This window comes from Pteropus vampyrus, unplaced genomic scaffold (genome assembly GCF_000151845.1).
Source record: "Pteropus vampyrus isolate Shadow unplaced genomic scaffold, Pvam_2.0 Scaffold518, whole genome shotgun sequence".
NCBI classification, from domain to species: Eukaryota; Metazoa; Chordata; class Mammalia; order Chiroptera; family Pteropodidae; genus Pteropus; species Pteropus vampyrus.
The window spans coordinates 360381-378705 of record NW_011889299.1 but is presented as its reverse complement, the minus strand read 5'-3'; the positions used below and the strand labels follow the sequence as shown (position 1 = coordinate 378705).

General features: G+C 36.3%; 1 pseudogene; it reads right to left on the bottom strand.

Annotated features, from left to right (window-relative positions):
* Positions 1–10623: 10623 nt before the first annotated feature.
* LOC105307793 lies at positions 10624–11239 on the bottom strand (annotated as a pseudogene).
* Positions 11240–18325: the final 7086 nt, after the last annotated feature.

The following is an 18325-nucleotide window of genomic DNA, read 5'->3' as shown; positions in this document are numbered from 1 at the left end:
ATAGTTCATTGTTAGTATATAGAAATTCAAATGATTTTTGTATGTTGATTTTGTATCTTGCAACTTCTGATTTTGCTTATTAGTTCTAATAATATTTTTCTGTGAAATCTTTAGGGTTTTTTTTTTTATATAAGATCATGTCATCTGAAAAAAGAGATAATTTTACTTCTTTTCCAATTTGGATGCATTTCATTTCTTTTTCTTGCATAGTTGCTCTGGTTAGGACTTCTAATACTTAAACATAAATCTTTAAGAATCACTTCATATGTGACTTTTACCAAAGAAACGAGGACTTTTATCCTTTTTAGCTCAGAAGCAGTGACCTCAAATAGAGATTTAAAATTGGCTTAGATGAGAGAGAAAAATTTATAGCCTTGGAAAAGAATTGTTAAAGCCTTAGCTCTGAATATGTTATCACTTATGGGTCTTTCCCTTTTATCTGCTATTGAAGTAGTCCCGCAAAGTCATGTCTTTCTTCAAAGGAAAAATCAATGCTTAAAATATGAAAATTACACAAGTGGTTGACATATTGCTAACTCTGATCTCACCAAGGCCAAATCTTTTTATGAAAGAAAAATTTATGCTTGAAGTCCAAAATTTCACGTCCTTATTTCTGATAATACTTTGCTTTCATTTGCACAAGACTAGGCAATGTTGATAACCTTGGTATTCATGAATCATCACAGAACTGGTAGCACTTATAACTTTGTAACTTTCCATGCATAGAACCCTTCTAGGTCAAGCATGTGTATTTCAAAAAAAAAAAAAAGAAGTTTCAAAGACAGTTTCTTGCAATAATGATAAGAATGAAAATGTTGTATTCCAAATTAAATATTGTTCATTTAAGAGGTGTCTACCCAAGCAAAAGATTAATATAAAGCTTTATATTACGCTTATTATGTCTTATCCTCTTCACTTCCCCTTATATCTTTTTGTAGTTCTTTGGCATGTGTCTAGTTCTCCTTGCTTTGTGGGCCCTGTATCACCAAGATCCCAGACATTTCTTCCACTTTCCCCTGAGAGTGGATCCCCTTTGTTAAAGGCCAAGCCATTCCTCCATTATCCTCTCCTCTTCTCCTTGACTTCCTTGGAATTGAGCTTCTAAGGGGATCTTGAAAAATCCAACAAATTTCAAGTAGGTTTTTTAACTGGAAAATTCCTTTTGGAGTGCAGATCATCTGATTTGGCACACATTTCTTCATTACCTGGGGTTATCATCCAGGACTGTTTCGGGGGTGAGGAGGTGAGGAGCTATTACATAGTAATCAGGAGTCTCCCTAGCAGATCATCACTGTGATAGAATGGTAAAGAAGCTCTCAAAGATGATCTCATTGCCTTCCTTGGGCCATGCTAATCTTCTAAATATATGAGCAATTACAATGACCATACCAAACAGAAGGGTTCTTCTTTTCCTGATTACTCTTTAGAGCAATAGAGACCAGGATGTCCATTTATCTTTTTGTCTTCATGTGCTTCTTGGCAACCAGCTTTAATTCTCCCTCTAGCAAGCTTAGCTTTTGTTTCTACTGTCAAGATAGCACGGCCAGAGCTCACAGTGGTAATCTTCTGGGTCTCCTGTCATTCTGGCTATTGCCAGCAAAACCTGAAGAAGGACCATTTTGTCCTAATCGCATGTCTTTCTTGCCTTTTTAAAAAGAATTCTTTTCTCTCTGTTCCTGAAGAATAACTCTTAGGTTTCCACTTCTGTTCCTGTGTATTTAATCCTATGTACAGTTCTGTTATAGTCACACCCTCTTCTCATTTCTAGATCCTGGCAACCACTGAACAGTTATCCATCACTAGAGTTTCATTTTCCCAAGAATGTTTTATAAATGGCATCATACAATATGTAAACTTATGTATTAGGTTTCTTATACTCAGCCTTTGAGATTCATCCAAGTAGTTCTGTGCTTCAAAAGTTTATTATTTTTATTGTTGAACAGTATTCCATTATATGAATGTACCACAGTCTGTTTATCCATTTACCTGTTGGAAGATATTTTGTTTTTTTCCAGTTATTGGGTATTACAAATAAAGCTGCTATGGATATTCATATAAAGGCTTTTGTGTGAACATAAGTTTTCATTTCCTTAGGGCAAATAGCCAGGTGCGAGATGGCTGGGTCATATGGTAAATGCATGTTTCACTTATCAGAAACTTCGAAACTGTTTTCCAGAATGAGCGTATCATATCATTTTGCATTTTATCAGCAATATATGAGAATTCCAGTTGCCCTATATCTTAACCAGCACTAAGTACTGTCATTAGCTATTTTTATAGATATGTGGTGGTATCTCATTACAGTTTCAGTTTGCATTGATCTAATGATGGTGAACAAGTTTTCATGTGCTTATTTGTCATATTTATATCTTCTTTAGTGAAGTGTCTGTTTGTTCCTCCATTTACCTTTTAATTGGATTGTTTGTTTTCTTATTAAGTTTTGAGAGTTTTTGTATATTCTGGCTGTAAGTTCTTGGTCAGATATGTAATTTACCAATATCATCTCCCAGTCTGTGGCTTGTTTTTTCATTTTTCTTAACAGTGTCATTTGCAAAACAAACATTTAAAAATTTTGATGAAGTCTATTTTTTTTAAAGCAAATCTTTTTGTAGAGCAAACTTTAGGTGCCAGACCCAAGGTCGTATGGGTTTTTTTCTTATGCGTTCTAAACTTTTATAGTTTTACATTTAGATCTATGACCAATTTTGATTTAATTTTCATATAATGTGTGAGGTTTAGATTGAGATTCATTTTTTTTTGCATGTAGAAATCTAATAATTCCAAAAATGTTTGTTGAAAAGACTATCCTTTATCCATTGAGTTGCCTTTGCACCATTGTAAAAAATCAGTTGTCTGTATATACTTGTGTCTATTTCTGGGTTCTTGATTTTGTTTCATGTGTGTGACTTTGTCAATAATGCACTGTTTTGATTGCTGTAGCTTTAAAGTATGTCTTAAATTCAGATAGTATGATTCCTTTAATTTTATTTTTCTTTTTCAAAATTATTCTAGTTATTCTATTTCCTTTGCCTTTCCAAATAAACTTTAGATAAGTTTGTCTATATCTACAAAAAAAATCTCCTAGGATTTTAATTGGTATTCCATTAAATCTATAGATTAACTTCTAAATTATATTTTCTCCTAGTCCAGGAATGCCATATGTCTCTCCATTTACTTAAGTGTTTTACTGTTTTCATCAGTATTTTGTAGTTTTTAGCATATACAGTGTATACATGTTTTGTTAGCTTTATATCTATTCCTTTTTCGAGCTATTATAAATGTTATCAATTTTGAAATTTTGGTTTCCAATTACTTGTTGTTAGTGTGTAGAAATGTTATCAATTTTTGAGTGCTAACTTTGTATTTTTCTACTTTTCTAGAATCACTTATTAGTTCTATAAGTTTTTAAATGTGTTCCTTATGATTTTCTATAGAAAAAAATCATGTTGACTGTGGCAAGATTTTGTTTCTTCTTTTATAATTTGTATGTTTCTATTTCTTTTTCTTGCTTTATTGCACTAAGATTTCCAGTATGATGTTGAATAGGAATGGTGAGAGTGGACATCCCTTCTTCTTAATCTTATTAAAAAATGTATTCAATCAGAGAATTCTGGGCAAGATAGCAGAGTAGGTAAACACTGTGCTTGCCTCCTCCCATGACCACATTAAAATTACAGCTAAATTATAGAACAATCAACCTGGAGAACCAGCTAAAGACTGGCTTAACAGAACTCCTATAACTAAGAATATAAAAAAGAGGCCACATTGAGACTTGTAGGAGGGCTGGAGATGTGAATTGGACTGGCTCTACACCTGTGTGTGGTGGTGGAGAATTGGGAGGGATATCTAAGCTTTAGAGGTACTCCTTGAGGAGCAAGGGGTTCCAGTCCAAAGTTCCAGTGCTGGGAAGTAGAGCTCCCACAACTTCTGGCTGAGAAAATTCTGTCCATCAGAGTGAGACAGAAGGCTACTTGAAACCCAAGTGTCTTCTTAAAGAGCCTGCCCACAGACTCACTCACTTGTAGGTTCTAGTGGAGAGATGGTAGGCATCAGAGACATCTGAGGTAGGCATCAGAGACATACAGAGAAAACTGAGTTGTGTAGCTTCAGGGGAGGGTGGGAGGGACAGCCTTCATTATCCCTGTATCGAGCCCTCCTCCCAAGCAGTCTACAGATGGGCACCATCATTCCCATGTTGAGTCCTCCTGCCAGATGACCAAATCTGAATCTGCATTGGCTTGGTGAATCCCTGAGATCACCCTGGTGACTCCCTGAGATCCTACCCCACCCAACTTGCACACAGCTGGAGACTTTCCGTGGCTGAGCAACCAGCCCAGCTTCACTCAAGGAAGAAGCCTCTTCAGCAGCAGTCAGCAGTCCTTGGCTTGCCTGCCACCACCAGAGACACTTTTGGTGGTCGGCAACCAGTCCTGGCTGGACCTGCGGTTTTTCTTCGACAAATCTTGGGGGGTTGCATTTCACTCCAAAGCAGCAGAATATACATTCCTTTCAAGTGCACATGAAGTATGTTGAGTTGTCTTCTCAAAAGTGAGAGACAAATTGTTGCACTGATTTTGGAGGCATGTTATACTGCATTTGGGTAAGTTGCACTCTAGTATTTGTTGGATTGTCCAGAAGGCTGCCAGTTTTGAGCCTGGAGCAAAAGAAAGTTCTGTGTCAAATCTAGGACTTTGAGTGAATTATTTTGCATCCTGAACCTTATGATCCATTAGACAAAATGGTATCAGAAATATCTGCGCAGTTAGATATCGCAGAGCCACTGGAATACGGCACAAGAAAATCATAGACTCCTAGGGTTTTGGAATAAAGTTATGTCTTCTCCTGCTATGTTATACTCAAAAAATATTTCTGACCTGCTGTTTGGTCTTGGTAGAGACTAAATTCCTAAATGAGGGATAGCAAGTAATTATGTGCCCCAAAATGTTCATCATGAACTGGTAGTAATCTATTCCACTGAATCATAATACTGGATGTATGCTGTGTTATTCTTTGTTAAATGGAAGGGTAAGTACAAGAACAGACCAAAACAGAATCAGAAGGCACAAGTAAAATGTATGAGCAACTGGAGAACACTCTGACGGTACTGATCCCTACTGCTTCAACATCTTTCATTGAAATCACCTAATGGCCTTATGGGGAGTTCACTATAACCAGTTAACAGAGGTGGAAACAGCACACCCCTGGTTTATAAATGGGTCTGCAAATATGGTTTCATCAGCTGGACATTAATGACTATTGCATTGTAGCCCATTTAAAGGGTGTCTCTGAAAGGCTGCAATGAAGCAAAATCCTCCCAGTAGGCAGAGTTTTAGGAGTTACATTTACTTGTTCAGTTTGTTAAAAAGGAGAGATATCCGAATTTAAATTTTATTGATCCATGTCCAATGACTCAATAAGTTGATTTATCTGGGCTAGGAAAGAATATTGTAGGAATATTGGTGACAAAGAAGTCTGGAGGCTAGTTATGTGGCTGGAATTCTAGGAACGGGCACACATTGGAGGGATGTAAATGCTTACCAGGGGATAGGACATTAGAGGGTAGGAAACAAATGAGGTCTGGGTATTTATTCCTCTGGCTCTTTGTCCTGAGCCATGTGCTAACCATTACAATGCTCCTGTTCTTAAGGCCATAGTCTTTTCTGCTAGGTTTGTATTCCTTGATACTCCTTTCCAGCTTGTGGATATAATGGCTACTTCGTAGCACTAGTCCAAGGGTCTTTCATCATCTGCTCTTTGTTTCTATTAACTCTGCCTACACTTTATAAAGAGTCTAAGACTTGGATTATTTAGAAGTGTGTTGTTTATTTTCTGTTCGGAAATTTTCCTGTTATCATTCTGTTTCTTGTTTCTTTTTATTTCTTTTTCTTTTTCTTTTCTTTTTTTTATTTTTTATTTTTCAATTAGAATTGAAATTCAATATTTATTACATTAGTTTCAGGAATACAGCATAGTGGTTAGACATTCATTTAATTTATGAAGTGATTTTCCCCAATTAGCCTAGTACCCACCTGGCCCTATACATAATTATTATAATATTATCGACTATATTCCCTGTGCTGTACTTCACATCCCTGTGACTATGTTGTAACTACCAACTTGTACCTTAATCCCTTCAAATTTTTCACCCAGCCCCTCAACCTCCCTCCCATCTGGCAATCATCAGTTTGTTTTCTGGGTCTATGAGTCTGTTTCTGATTTGTTCGGTTGTTTATTTTTTTCTTTAGACTCCACATATAAGTGAGATCATATGGTATTTGTCATTCTCTGATGTATTTCATTAAACATAATACCCTCTAGGTTCATCCATGTCATCACACAAGATAAGATTTTATTCATTTATTATTGTAGAATAATACTCCATTGTATATATGTACCACTTCTTTATCCAATCATCTGTTGATAGGCACCTAGATTGCTTTTATATCTTGGTTACTGTAAATAGTACTGCACTGAACGTAGGGGTGCAGTACTTCTTTTTGAATTAGTGTTTTGGATTTCATCGAATAAGTACCCAGAAGTGGAATTGCTGAGGCATAAGGTAGTTCTGTTTTTAATTTTTTGCGGAGCCGCGGAACTGTTTTTCTTAGTGGCTCAAGTAATTTGCAGTCTCATCAGTAGTGCACAAGGGTTCCCTTTTCTCCACATTCTCATCAACATTTGTTGTTTTTTGATTGAAAATGATAGCCATTCTGACAGATCTGAGATGCTATCTCATTGTGGTTTTAATTTGTATTTCTGTGATGATAGTGACATTGAGCATCTTCATACCTCTATTGGCCATCTGTATGTCCTCTTTGAAGTAATGTCTATTCAAGTCCTTTGCCCATTTTTAAATTGGATTGTTTGTTGGTTTTGGTGCTGAGTTGTATGAGTTCTTTATAACTTTTAGATATTAACTCATCAGCTGTATCATTGACAAATATCTTCTCCCATTCAGCAAGTTGACTTTTTTGTTGTTGTTTTGTTGATGGTTTCCTTTGCTATGCAAAAGCTTTTTAGTTTGATACAGTTCCACTAGTTTTTCTTTTGTTTCCCTTGCCTGAGAAGGTATATCAGAAAAAAAAAAATATTACTAAGAAAAATGTCAGAGAGTTTACTGCCTGTTTTCTTCTAGGAGTTTGATGGCTTCAGATCTTACATGTAAATCTTTAATCCATTTTGAGTTTTTTTTCTTGGATATGGTGTAAGAAGGTGGTTCAGTTTCATTTTTTTTTGCATGTATCTGTCCAGTTTTTCCAAAATCATTTATTGATGAGGCTGTCTACACCATCATATGTTCTTGCCTCTTTTGTCATAGATTAAATGACCATATAGGCATGGGTTTATTTCCAGGATCTCTATTCTTTTCCAATGATCTATGTGTCTGTTTTTATGCCAGTACCATGCTGTTTTGATTTCTGTACGCTTGTAGTAGAAACGTGTTATCTCCAACTTTGTTCTTTCTCAAGATTGCTGTGGCTCTTTGAAGTCTTTTATGTTTCCATATAAATTTTTGGATTATTTGTTCTAGCTCTGCGAAAAGTGGCATTGGTATCTTGATAAGGATTGCATTGAATCTATAGATTGCTTTGGGTAGTATGGACATTTAACAATGTTAATTCTTCCTATCCATTAATTCCTTTCATGAATAACGAATAAAAGTATATACTTTCATTCATTTGTATCTTCCTCAATTTCTTTCATCAATGTCTTATAATTTTCCAACTACAGGTATTTTACCTCCTTGGTTAAATTGCTTGCTAGGTATTTTTGGATGCAATTGTAACTGGATTTGTTTTCTTAATTTCTTTTTCTGATAGTTTGTTATTGGTGCGTAAAAATGCAACCAACTTCTGAATATTAATTCTGTATCCAGTTATTTTGCTGAATTCATTTATTAGTTCTAATAGTTTTTGGTGGAATCTTTAGGGTTTTCTATATAGTATCTTGCCATCTGCAAATAATGACAGTTTTACTTCTCTTCCACTTTCGGTGCTATTTATTTCTTTTTCTTGTCTGATTGCTGCAGCTAGGACTTCCAATACTATGTTGAATAAAAGTGGTGAACATGGACATCTTTGTCTTGTTCCTGATCTTAAGGAAAACACTTTTAGCTTTTCTCCATTGAGTCTGGTGTTAGCTGTGTGTCTGTCATATATGGCCTTTATTATGTTGAGGTATGTTCCCTCTATTCCCACTTTGCTGAAAATTTTTATCATAAATGGATGCTGGATTTTGTCAAATGTGTTTGTGCATCTGTTGATATGATCATATAATTTTCCTCTTTCATTTTGTTTACATGGCGTATCATGTTATTGATTTGCAGATATTGAACCAAAATTGCATGCCAGTAATAAATCCCTCTTGATCATGATGTACCATGTTTTTAATGTATTGCTGAATTTGGTTTGCTAATATTTTGTTGAGGATTTTTGCATCTATATTCATCAGGGATATTGGCTTATAATTTTCTTGTTTTTGTAATGTCTTTTTCTTGTTTTGCAGTCAGGGTAATGGTAGCCTTGTAAAAAGAATTAGGGAGCCTTCCCTCCTCTTGGATTTTTTGGAATAGTTTGAGAAGAGTAGGTGTTAATTCTTCTTTGAATGTTTGGTAAAATTTGCCTATGAAGCCATCTAGTCCAGGACTTTGTTTTTTGGAAGTTTTTTGATTAGTTATTTGATATTATTGGTGGTCATCAGTCAGTTCAGTTTTCTGTTTCTTCTCAATTCAGTCTTAGAAGATCATATATTTCTAGGAATTTATCTATTTCTTCCCATTATTGGTGTAATATTGCTCATAATATTTTCTTATAGTCTTTTGTATTGCTGTGGTGTCAGCTGTCACTTCTCTTTCATTTCTGATTTTATTTATTTGGATTTTCTCTCTTTTTTTCTTGATGAGTCTGAGTGTAGGTTTATTGATTTTGTTTATCTTTTCAGAGAACCAGCTCTTGATTTCATTGATCTTTTATATATTTTTTAGACTCTTTGATTTATTTTCACTCTGATTTTTGTTATTTCTTTCTACACACTTTGGGCTTCATGGGCTGTTCTTTTTTTAGTTCCTTTAAGTGTAAGGTTAGATTTTTTATTTGAGATGTTTCTTGTTCCTTGAGGTAGGCCTATATTGCTATTAATTTTTCCCTTAGGAATACTTTCATTTTGCCCCATAGATTTTGGGTCATTGTGTTTTCATTTTCATTTATCGCAAGGTATCTTTTGTTTTCTTCCTACATCTCATTGTTAACGCATGTTATTTAGCCTTCATCTGTTTGTATGCTTTTCCAGTTTATTTCTTGTAATGAATTTCGTGTCATTGTAGTCAGAGAAGATGCTTGATAACACTTCAATCTTCTTAAATTTATTAAGACTTATTTTGTGGCCTAAAATGTCATCTTCCTTTGAGAATGTTCCATGTACTCTTGAGAAGAATGTATATTCTGTCTCTTTGGGGTGAAATGCTCTAAAAATATCAATTAAGTCCATCTGGTCTAGTGACTCATTTAAGCCCACTGTTTCTTTGTTGATTTTTTGTCTGGAAGATCTGTCCATTGGTGTCAATGGAGTGTTAAAGTCTCCTACCAGGAGAGTATTACTGTTGATATCTCCCCTTATGTTGGTCAGTAATGGTTTTATATATTTAGCTGCTCCTATGTTGGGTGCATAAATGTTTACAAGAGTTATATCCTCCTGTTGGATTGGTCCCTTTATCATTATGTAATATCCTTCTTTGTCTCTTATTATAGCCTTTGTTCTAAAGTCTGTTTTGTCTGATGTAAGTATTGCTACCTCTACCTTTTTTTGTTTCCCTTTGCATAACATATCTTTTTTCATCTCTTTCAGTCTGTGTGTGTCTTTCATTCTGAAGTGGGTCTCTTATAGACAGTATATGTATGGGTCTTGTTTTCTTATCCATTCAGCTACCCTATTTCTTTTGATTGTAGTATTTAGTTCATTTTCATTTAAAGTGATTATTGATAGGTACATGTTTGTTGATCATATTTATGTTCTATTTTTCCCCTTGTTCTTCTTAAAAACCTCCCTTTAACATTTCTTGTAATATTGACTTGGTGGCTATAAAATCCTTTAACTTTTTCTTGTTTGGAAAGCTCTTTATCTCACTTTCAATTTTAATTAATAGCCTTCCCAGGTAGAGTACTTTTGGTCCTAGGTCCTGATTTTCATCTCTTTGAATATTTTGTGCCAATCCTTTTGGCATGCTAAGTTTCTGTTGAGAAATCAGCTGACAGTCTTATGGGAACTCCCTTATAAGTAACTCAATGCCTTTTCCTTGCTGCTTTTAGGATTCTCTCTTTGTCTTTAACTTTTGGCTTTTTAATTATGATATGTCTTGGTATGGGCCTCTTTGGATTCATCTTGTTTTGGAGACTCTGCTCTTCCTGGATTTATATGTCTATTTCCTTTGCCAAGGTAGGGAAGTATGCAGTCATTATTTCTTCAAATAGTTTCTCAATCCGTTGCATTTTTTCTTCTCTTTCTTGTACCTCTATGATGTGAATGTTGTTACACTCGATGTTGTCCCAGAAGTCCCTTAAACCATCCTTCATTTTTTTCAACAATAAACACCTTTATTACATGAGCTATGATAGGACAGATGAGAATTTATTTGCCTTTCTGGGCCTTGATTTTCCTGAGATAGAGCTCCAGCTCCTTGCGCTCTAGCACATAGCCATCTGCTCAGCCACTTTGGCCTGGTCTTGAAGCAATGTATACAAGAAGCTTGCCCAGCTGGAACTGCTCCTCTAAAAGACTGCTGATTTTGGCAATTTTTTCTTTCATCATATTTATTCTGAATTTTCCTTGATCATTTTTTGTTTAAAATCTCAGGAGTCAGCTTGGCCCCCTACTCGTGGCCCAGGGGAAGTGCATAGTGGAATTCATACCACTGCCAGTATGGTGTGCTGTCAATGAGCATGATGCAATTCTTTACTAGGGTCTTAGTGCAGACCAGTTTGTTGTTGAATGTATTGTAGACAGCACCAAAAATGCTTGTTTTGCATGTAGAATACTCAGAACCCCCAGGTGAATTTCCTCATGTTTAGCCTCAAGGCATGGTACTTCTTGTTACCTCCTGCACATGGACTGTGTGTATGTGGTGGGTATCAATCTTAGTGTTGACAGCAGGGCATCCCAGCTCATATTTTCACTTCTTGTGGTAGGACTTTCTCTTGCCCTCAGTCTTGTGGCACCTGTGCCAGTTGTCCTGAGAGATGTCCATGGTTCAGGGCTGGCTGGAAAGAGCAACTGGCTTCCATTTTTAAAATTCTTTTTTCTTTTGCTGTTCAGATTGGGTGTTTTCTGCTACCTTGTCTTCTGATTTGCTTTGATCCTCTGCTTAATCTAACCTGCTGTTCATTTTTTCTAGTGTATTCTTTATTTCAGTTTTTGTATTCATTTCTCACTGGTTCTTTTTTATGGTTTCTGAGTCATTTTTATGCATATTATTTCTTCGTTGGAGTTCTTATTGAGATCATTTATTCCTTCCCTAAGTTCATTGAGTGTTCTTATAACCAGCTTTTTTTTTTTCAATTCTATATCTGGTAGGTTGTTTGCCTCTTTTCATTTAGTTCTTTCTCTGGAGTTTTCTCCTGTTCTTTTATTTTGGACATGTTTCTTTGTTTCCTCATTTTGGCTGCCTCTATGTGTTTGTTTCTATGTATTAGGTAGATCTGCTACATTTCCTAGTCTTGGCATGGTAGCCTTATGTAGTAAGTGTCTTGTGGGCACAATGGTGTAGTTTCCCTGAACACCTGAGCCAGTTGATCCAGGAGTATCCCTTGTGTGGGTTGTGTATGCCCTCCTGTTGTAGTTGAGCCTTGGTTGCTATTGGTACATCAGTAGGTATGATTGACTCTCAGCCTTACTGGCTCTGATGATTAACCACGACCACAGCATATGAACTGCTATGTGGGGGCTGACCCTATGGTGTGGGATCACCCCAGGGGGCTGATGTGCCTGTTAAGATCATCCTTTTGGAATAATGATTGCATGGCTATTCAGATATGCTCTATTGTGTTTTGAAGCCAGCCTTCAGGTTTGTTGCTTTTGGGACCCCCTTGGGAGGGGATCCATTGCAGACCAAGTTCAGTCATGGCCTGTGACCGGCCTAGTGCTACCTGGTAAGAGCTACAAAGTTGTCTGCAGTTGTTCACTGCCTCTGCTGTATCTGGAAGTGAATGGGAAAGGTAACAGTTTGATCCAAGGCAGGCTGCCACCAGTACTGGGCCTGGGGCAGCTCACCAAAGGCCCTAGGACACCTCAAGTTCTGAGGCCACCTGTGGGCTGCCCATAAGACTCAGCCACTGAAAGTGCCTCCAGCTGTGTGAGAGTTGAGTGCGGTGGGGTCTCTGGAAATCACCAAGGTGGAGTGAGTAGAGTTCACCAGGCTAATGCAGTTTCTGATTTGGCCATGTACAGGGAGGGCTTAACCCAGGCACGATGGCTCCTGCCTGTATGCTGCATAGGAGGAGGGCTCAACATAGGGATAAAGGAAACTGTCCCTCCAGCCCTCGTTCTGAAGCCACACTATTCAGTCTTTCCTTGTATGTCTCTGGTGCCTTCTGAGTTGTTTGTCTGCAGGAGCCCAGAGTGAGTGCCTGGAAGCAAACTATTCTGTGTGTAGGCCCTTTAAGAGTATGTCTGGGTTTCTAACAACATTCTGTCTCACCAAGAGAGTTGGAATCTTTGCTGATTTTCACAGCTATGTTTTGTGGGGACTCTTCTTCCCTGGGGATCTCTCCAGGCAGTAATATGGGGCAATCATGGGATTCATCATGTTTGTTTCTCATTTCTCAAGGATTTCTGGTATCATTTTCTCCCTTGCATATATGCCTTCATCATCCATCTCAGACATTGACACCATATGGTGGGCTTCTCCTCTGTGAGGATGTCTTCTGTACTATATTCAAGCTATGACACACCTCATACTGCACCACTCCTTTCTAATGATGCCTTATTCACCTTGCTCAGACCTGATTTTCCATGTCGGTTCATGGCCACCTGTGTGTGGTATCCTCCTTCTCACCCTATTCAGGCTCTTACATGCCAGACATACCCTCCTCCTTGTATGGGCATCTCCTAACTCCACTTAGGTTCTGACACTCCATGTCAGCATGTCCCCTCATATGGATGCCTTTCTCACCCTGCTTAGACTCTAATAACTTATGTTTGGCTGTCTCTCTGTATCAACTTTTCTTACTATGTTTGGATTCCTATACTCCATGCCTACCCCCTACCCCAATGTGGATGTCTTTCTCATCCCTACTCAGACTCTGACTCTCCATGTTGGCCTGTTCCTTTCCCCACCCCATGTGGATGTTATTCTCACCCTGTTAGGGCTCTGCTACCTTATGCCTGCTCCTCCCTTTGTGTGATTACCCTTTCCACCCGGCTTGGGCTCTGACTCCTCACTCCAGATTACCCCCTTGCATGAATGTCCTTCTTGTCCTGATTTTTACCTTGTACGCTGAGCTCCTCCCCTGTATAAATGCTCTCCTCACTATGCTTGAGCTGTGAAACTCCACATTGTGTCTCCCTCTATATGTGGACATTCTCCTCACCTTGTTAAGGCTCCAACATCTCACACCAGGCTGCCTTTTCATGAGAAAGCTCCCCTTACTCTGTTTAGACTCTCATATCTGATACCAGGTATCCTTCCTATGTGAAAGCTCTCATCATCCTGCTGTCCTTCTTGATTTCAGACACCCCACATTAAGCTGTCCCCCTCAATTGCATGATTACCTGCTTCACATCATTTAAGCTTTTACAACCTGTCCTGGTCTACCACAGCTCCCCCTAGCCTCATTCCATTATTGAATCCTACCTCGTTTGCCCCACCCCATTGGCTTTAAGAATGAATTGTGGAGGAAGGAGAAGTCTGGTAGCATCTCTTCTGAATCTTTTATGGGCAACTCTTGTGAAGCCCCAGCTGAAGATTGTCAAATAAACTGGTGTCTCTTGGAGACCCTCATACATCCTCATGACTTTAAGATATTTCCTTCCACATACAATGGTGGAAAACAGGAGAGGATTAAGAAACACTTGGTTTTTCTATATGTTTAGAGATCATATCAGCAGAGGGAAATTTAGAGAGTACAAATACCTAATATACCTCCAGCCTCAAAGAACCGACACATCATCAGTGACCCAGGTTCTTTCTGTATTTTTGCTTTGCCATCCACAGGATATTGGCTTTTGTCCTTAGATTTATCAATTAGTCTTTACCACCTGGGGACAAAAGTGGTGGTTTATGGTATAAAGTCGATGAAGTGTATAAATATATGAAAAAAAAATGTGGACTTTGTTGGTAAGGGTGAAGGGAGAGAATGCATGTTTGGTGGGCAGCCAGCATAGTTTTCCACACTCTTTTACCATATTTTCTATGTGAATTCCTTCTTTGAGTGATAGCATTAGAGACATCATGGATGACACCATATATTCATAAAGTGCATTTTTAGGTTGATAATGACTATGCCAGAAGGACTGGCAGGCCCAGTGCCTAAGATACTCTTGAGGCTTAGCATTTTCCCTTCAATCCTCCACTGAAACTTTTTCCTATATTATCTCATTGTTCTCTGTATAAACTCCCAAATTCCACTCTAGCTCTTATACTCTCATGGTTGTAAGAATATCAGAATTGAGTACTCATTTTTAACCATTTTTTATTTTTTAAAAGTTGACATTCAATATTATTTTATATTAGTTTCAGGTATACAGTATAGTGGCTAGACATTTATATAACTTATGAAGTGATCCCCCTTTAAGTCTAGTACCCACTTGGCACCATATATAGCTGTTAAAATATTAGTACTCTCTTATTTTTTTAAAAATAGTTTATTTTTGGAGCAGTTTTATGTTCTCTATGAAATCGAGTGGAAGGTACACAGATTTCCATATACTCCTTCCCCCACATATACACAGCTTCCCCTACTATCAAAATCTTGTACCAGAGTAGTACATTTGTTGCAAGCAATGAAACTATATTGACATATCATATTACCCAAAGCCCATAGTTTACAATAGAGTTCACTCTTGGTGTACATTCTATAGACTTTGACAAATGTATAATAACATGTATCCATTATTATAATATACAGATTAATTTCACTATTCTAAAAATCTTCCATGTTCTGCTATTTATCCCTCACTCCCTCCTCCTAACTCTTAGCAACCACTGATCCTCATACTGTCTCCACAGTTTTGTCTTTTCCAGAATGTCATGTAATTGGAATCATATAGTGTATAGCCTTTTTCAGATTGCTTTCTTTCACTTAGTAATATGTAATTAAATTTCCTTAATGTTTTTATGTCTTGATGGCTCATTTCATTTTATCATTCTGTTGTCTGGATATAGCACAGTTTAGTTATACATTCACCTACTGAGGGACTTCTTGATTGCTTTGAAGTTTTGGCAATTATGAATAAAGGTGCTATCAACATTCATGTCTAAATTTTTATGTGGACATAAGTTTTCAACTCATTTGGAGCATGTTTGTTGAATCGTATGGTTATAATATGTTTAATTTTATAAGAAACTGACAAACTGTCTTTTACGGTCGCTATACCATTTTGCATTCCCACCAGCAAAGAATGAGAATTCTTGTTGCTCCACATCCTCAGCAGCATTTGGCATTGTTAGTGTTCTGGATTTTGGTTGTTCTCTGGTATCTCATTGTTACTTTAATCAGCAATTTTCTAATGACTTATGATGTTGAGTATCTTTCCATATGATTATTTCTCACCTGTATCTCTTTCTGTAAGGTATCTTTTAAAGTCTTTGATCCAATTTTTAAATCAGGTTGTTCATTTTCTTATTGTCAAGTTTTGAGTTCTTTTTATATTTTGGATAACCGTTCTTTATCAGATATGTCTTTTGCAAATATTTTCTCCCACTCTGTGTCTTATCTTCTCATTCTCTTCTTAGTGTCTTTTATATGGCAGAAGTTTTTAATTTTAATAAAGTCCAGTGTTTTAATCTTTCTTTCATGATCATTTTGTCTAGAAATTTTTTGACATACCCAAGGTCACTTAGCCTTTCTCCTATGTTATCTTTCAGTTTTATACTTGTGTGTTTGTTTTACATTTAAGTCTATGATCCTTTTCGAGTCAATTTATGTGAAGAGTGTAAGGTCTGTGTCTAAATTCATTTATTTTTTTGCATGTGGATATCCAGTTGTACTAGCACAATTTGTTGAAGAAACTATCTTTGCTCCATTGTATTGCCTCATCTCCTTTGCCAAAGATTAGTTGACTATATTTATGGGGTTTATTTCTGGGCTCTCTATTCTTTTCCATTGATCTATTTATCTATCCTTTCACCAATGCCACATTGTCTTCATTACAGAGATTTATAATAAATCTTGAAATCAGGTAGTATCAGCTCTACAACTTTGTTCTTCAGCTAAAGTATTGTGTTGGCCGTTCTGCGTCTTTGGCATCTTCATGTAATCTTTAGAATCAATTAGTCAATATACACAAATAACTTGCTAGAATTTTGATTAGGATTGAATTGACTCTATAGATCAAATATTGTCTTGACAATATTTAGTTTTTCTATCCATTATGGATATCTCTTCACGTAATTAGTCTTTCTTTGATTTCTTTCATCAGAGTTTTGTAGTTTTCCTCACATAGATCTTGTACATATTTTGTTAAATTGTTATACCTAAGTATTTCATTTTGGGGGGGTGCCAATGTAAACTATATTGTTTTTAATTTCAAATTCCACTTGTTCGTTGTCGGTGTATAGAAAACAATTGACATTTATATATTAATCTTGTGCTGTGGACTGAATTGTGTCCCTCCGCCCCCGCCACCACACCAATTCATATGTTGAAACCCTCAACCCATATATGACTGTATTGGAGATAGAACCTTTAAGAAGGTAATTAAGATTAAATGAGTTTGTAAGGGTACAACACTAATCTGATAGAAGTGGTGCCCTCATAAGAAGAGGAAGAGGCACCAGAGCTCACCCTTTACCATGTGAAAGACCTCAAAACCCAACCATGCTGGTATTCTGTTCTTGAACTTCTATACTCTAGGAGTGTGAGAAAATAAATTTTTGTTGTTTAAGCCATTCAGTCAATGATATTTTGTTATGGCAGCCCAAGCTGACTAATACACCCTGTGTCCTGCAACCTAGCTATAGCCACTTGTTAGTTCCAAGATTTTGTTGATTTTGGATTTTGTTATATATATATAATGATGTTATTTGCAAACAAAGTTTTATTTCTTCCTTCTCAGTGTGAAAACCTTTAATTTACTTTTCTTGCCTTATTACATGTACAATATAATGTTGAAAAGGAGTGGTGAAGAGAGACAAACTTGCTTTGTTCCTGATCTTGGCAGGAAAGATTCTAGTTTTCCGCCATTAAGTATGATATTAACTATACGGTTTTTTTGTAGATGTTCTTTATCAAGTTTAGAAAATTCCATTCTATTCTTAGTTTTTTGAGAGGTTTTTTTTTTATCATTAATGGGTGTTGGATTTTGTCAAGTGTTTTTTTCTGCATCTATTAATATGATCTTATGATTTTATCTTCTTAAGCCTATTGATATGATGGGTTACATTAATTGTTTTTATAATGTTAAATCAGTCTTGCATACCTGGGATAAATCCTATATGGTTATGGTATATAATTCTTTTCATACATTGTTGAATTTGATTTGCTAATATTTTGTTGAGGATTTCTGCAAATATGTTTATGAGAGACATTGGCCTGTAGATTTCTTTTCTTGTAATGTTTTTGTCTGCTTTTGGTATTAGGATAATGTTGGCCTCATAGAATGAGTTGTGAACTATTCCCTCTGCTTCTATCTTCTGAAAGACATTGTAGAAAATTGATATAATTCTCTCTGTAAATGTTTGGTAGAATTTATTTGTGAACCTGTCTGAGCCTGGTGCTTTCTGTTTTGCAAGGTTAATTATCAATTCAATTTCTATAAAAGATATAACCCTATTCAAATTGTCCATTTCTTTTGTGTAAGTTTTAGTAGAATGCATCTTTCAAGGAATTGTCCATTTCATCTAGGTTATCAAATTTATAGGCATAGAGTTTTTCATAATATTCCTTTATTATGCTTTAAATGTCCATGGGATCTCTACTAATGTCCCCTTTTAATTTCTGAAATTAGTAATTTGTGTTTTTTTTTCTTAGACTGGCTAGGGCCTTATTGCTTTTATTAATCTTTTTGAAAACCAGCTTTAGATTTTTTTTACTTTCTTTATTGATTTCCTATTTTCAATTTCATAGATTTATGTTCTAAGTTTTATTATTTCTTTTCTTCTGCTTACTTTGGATTT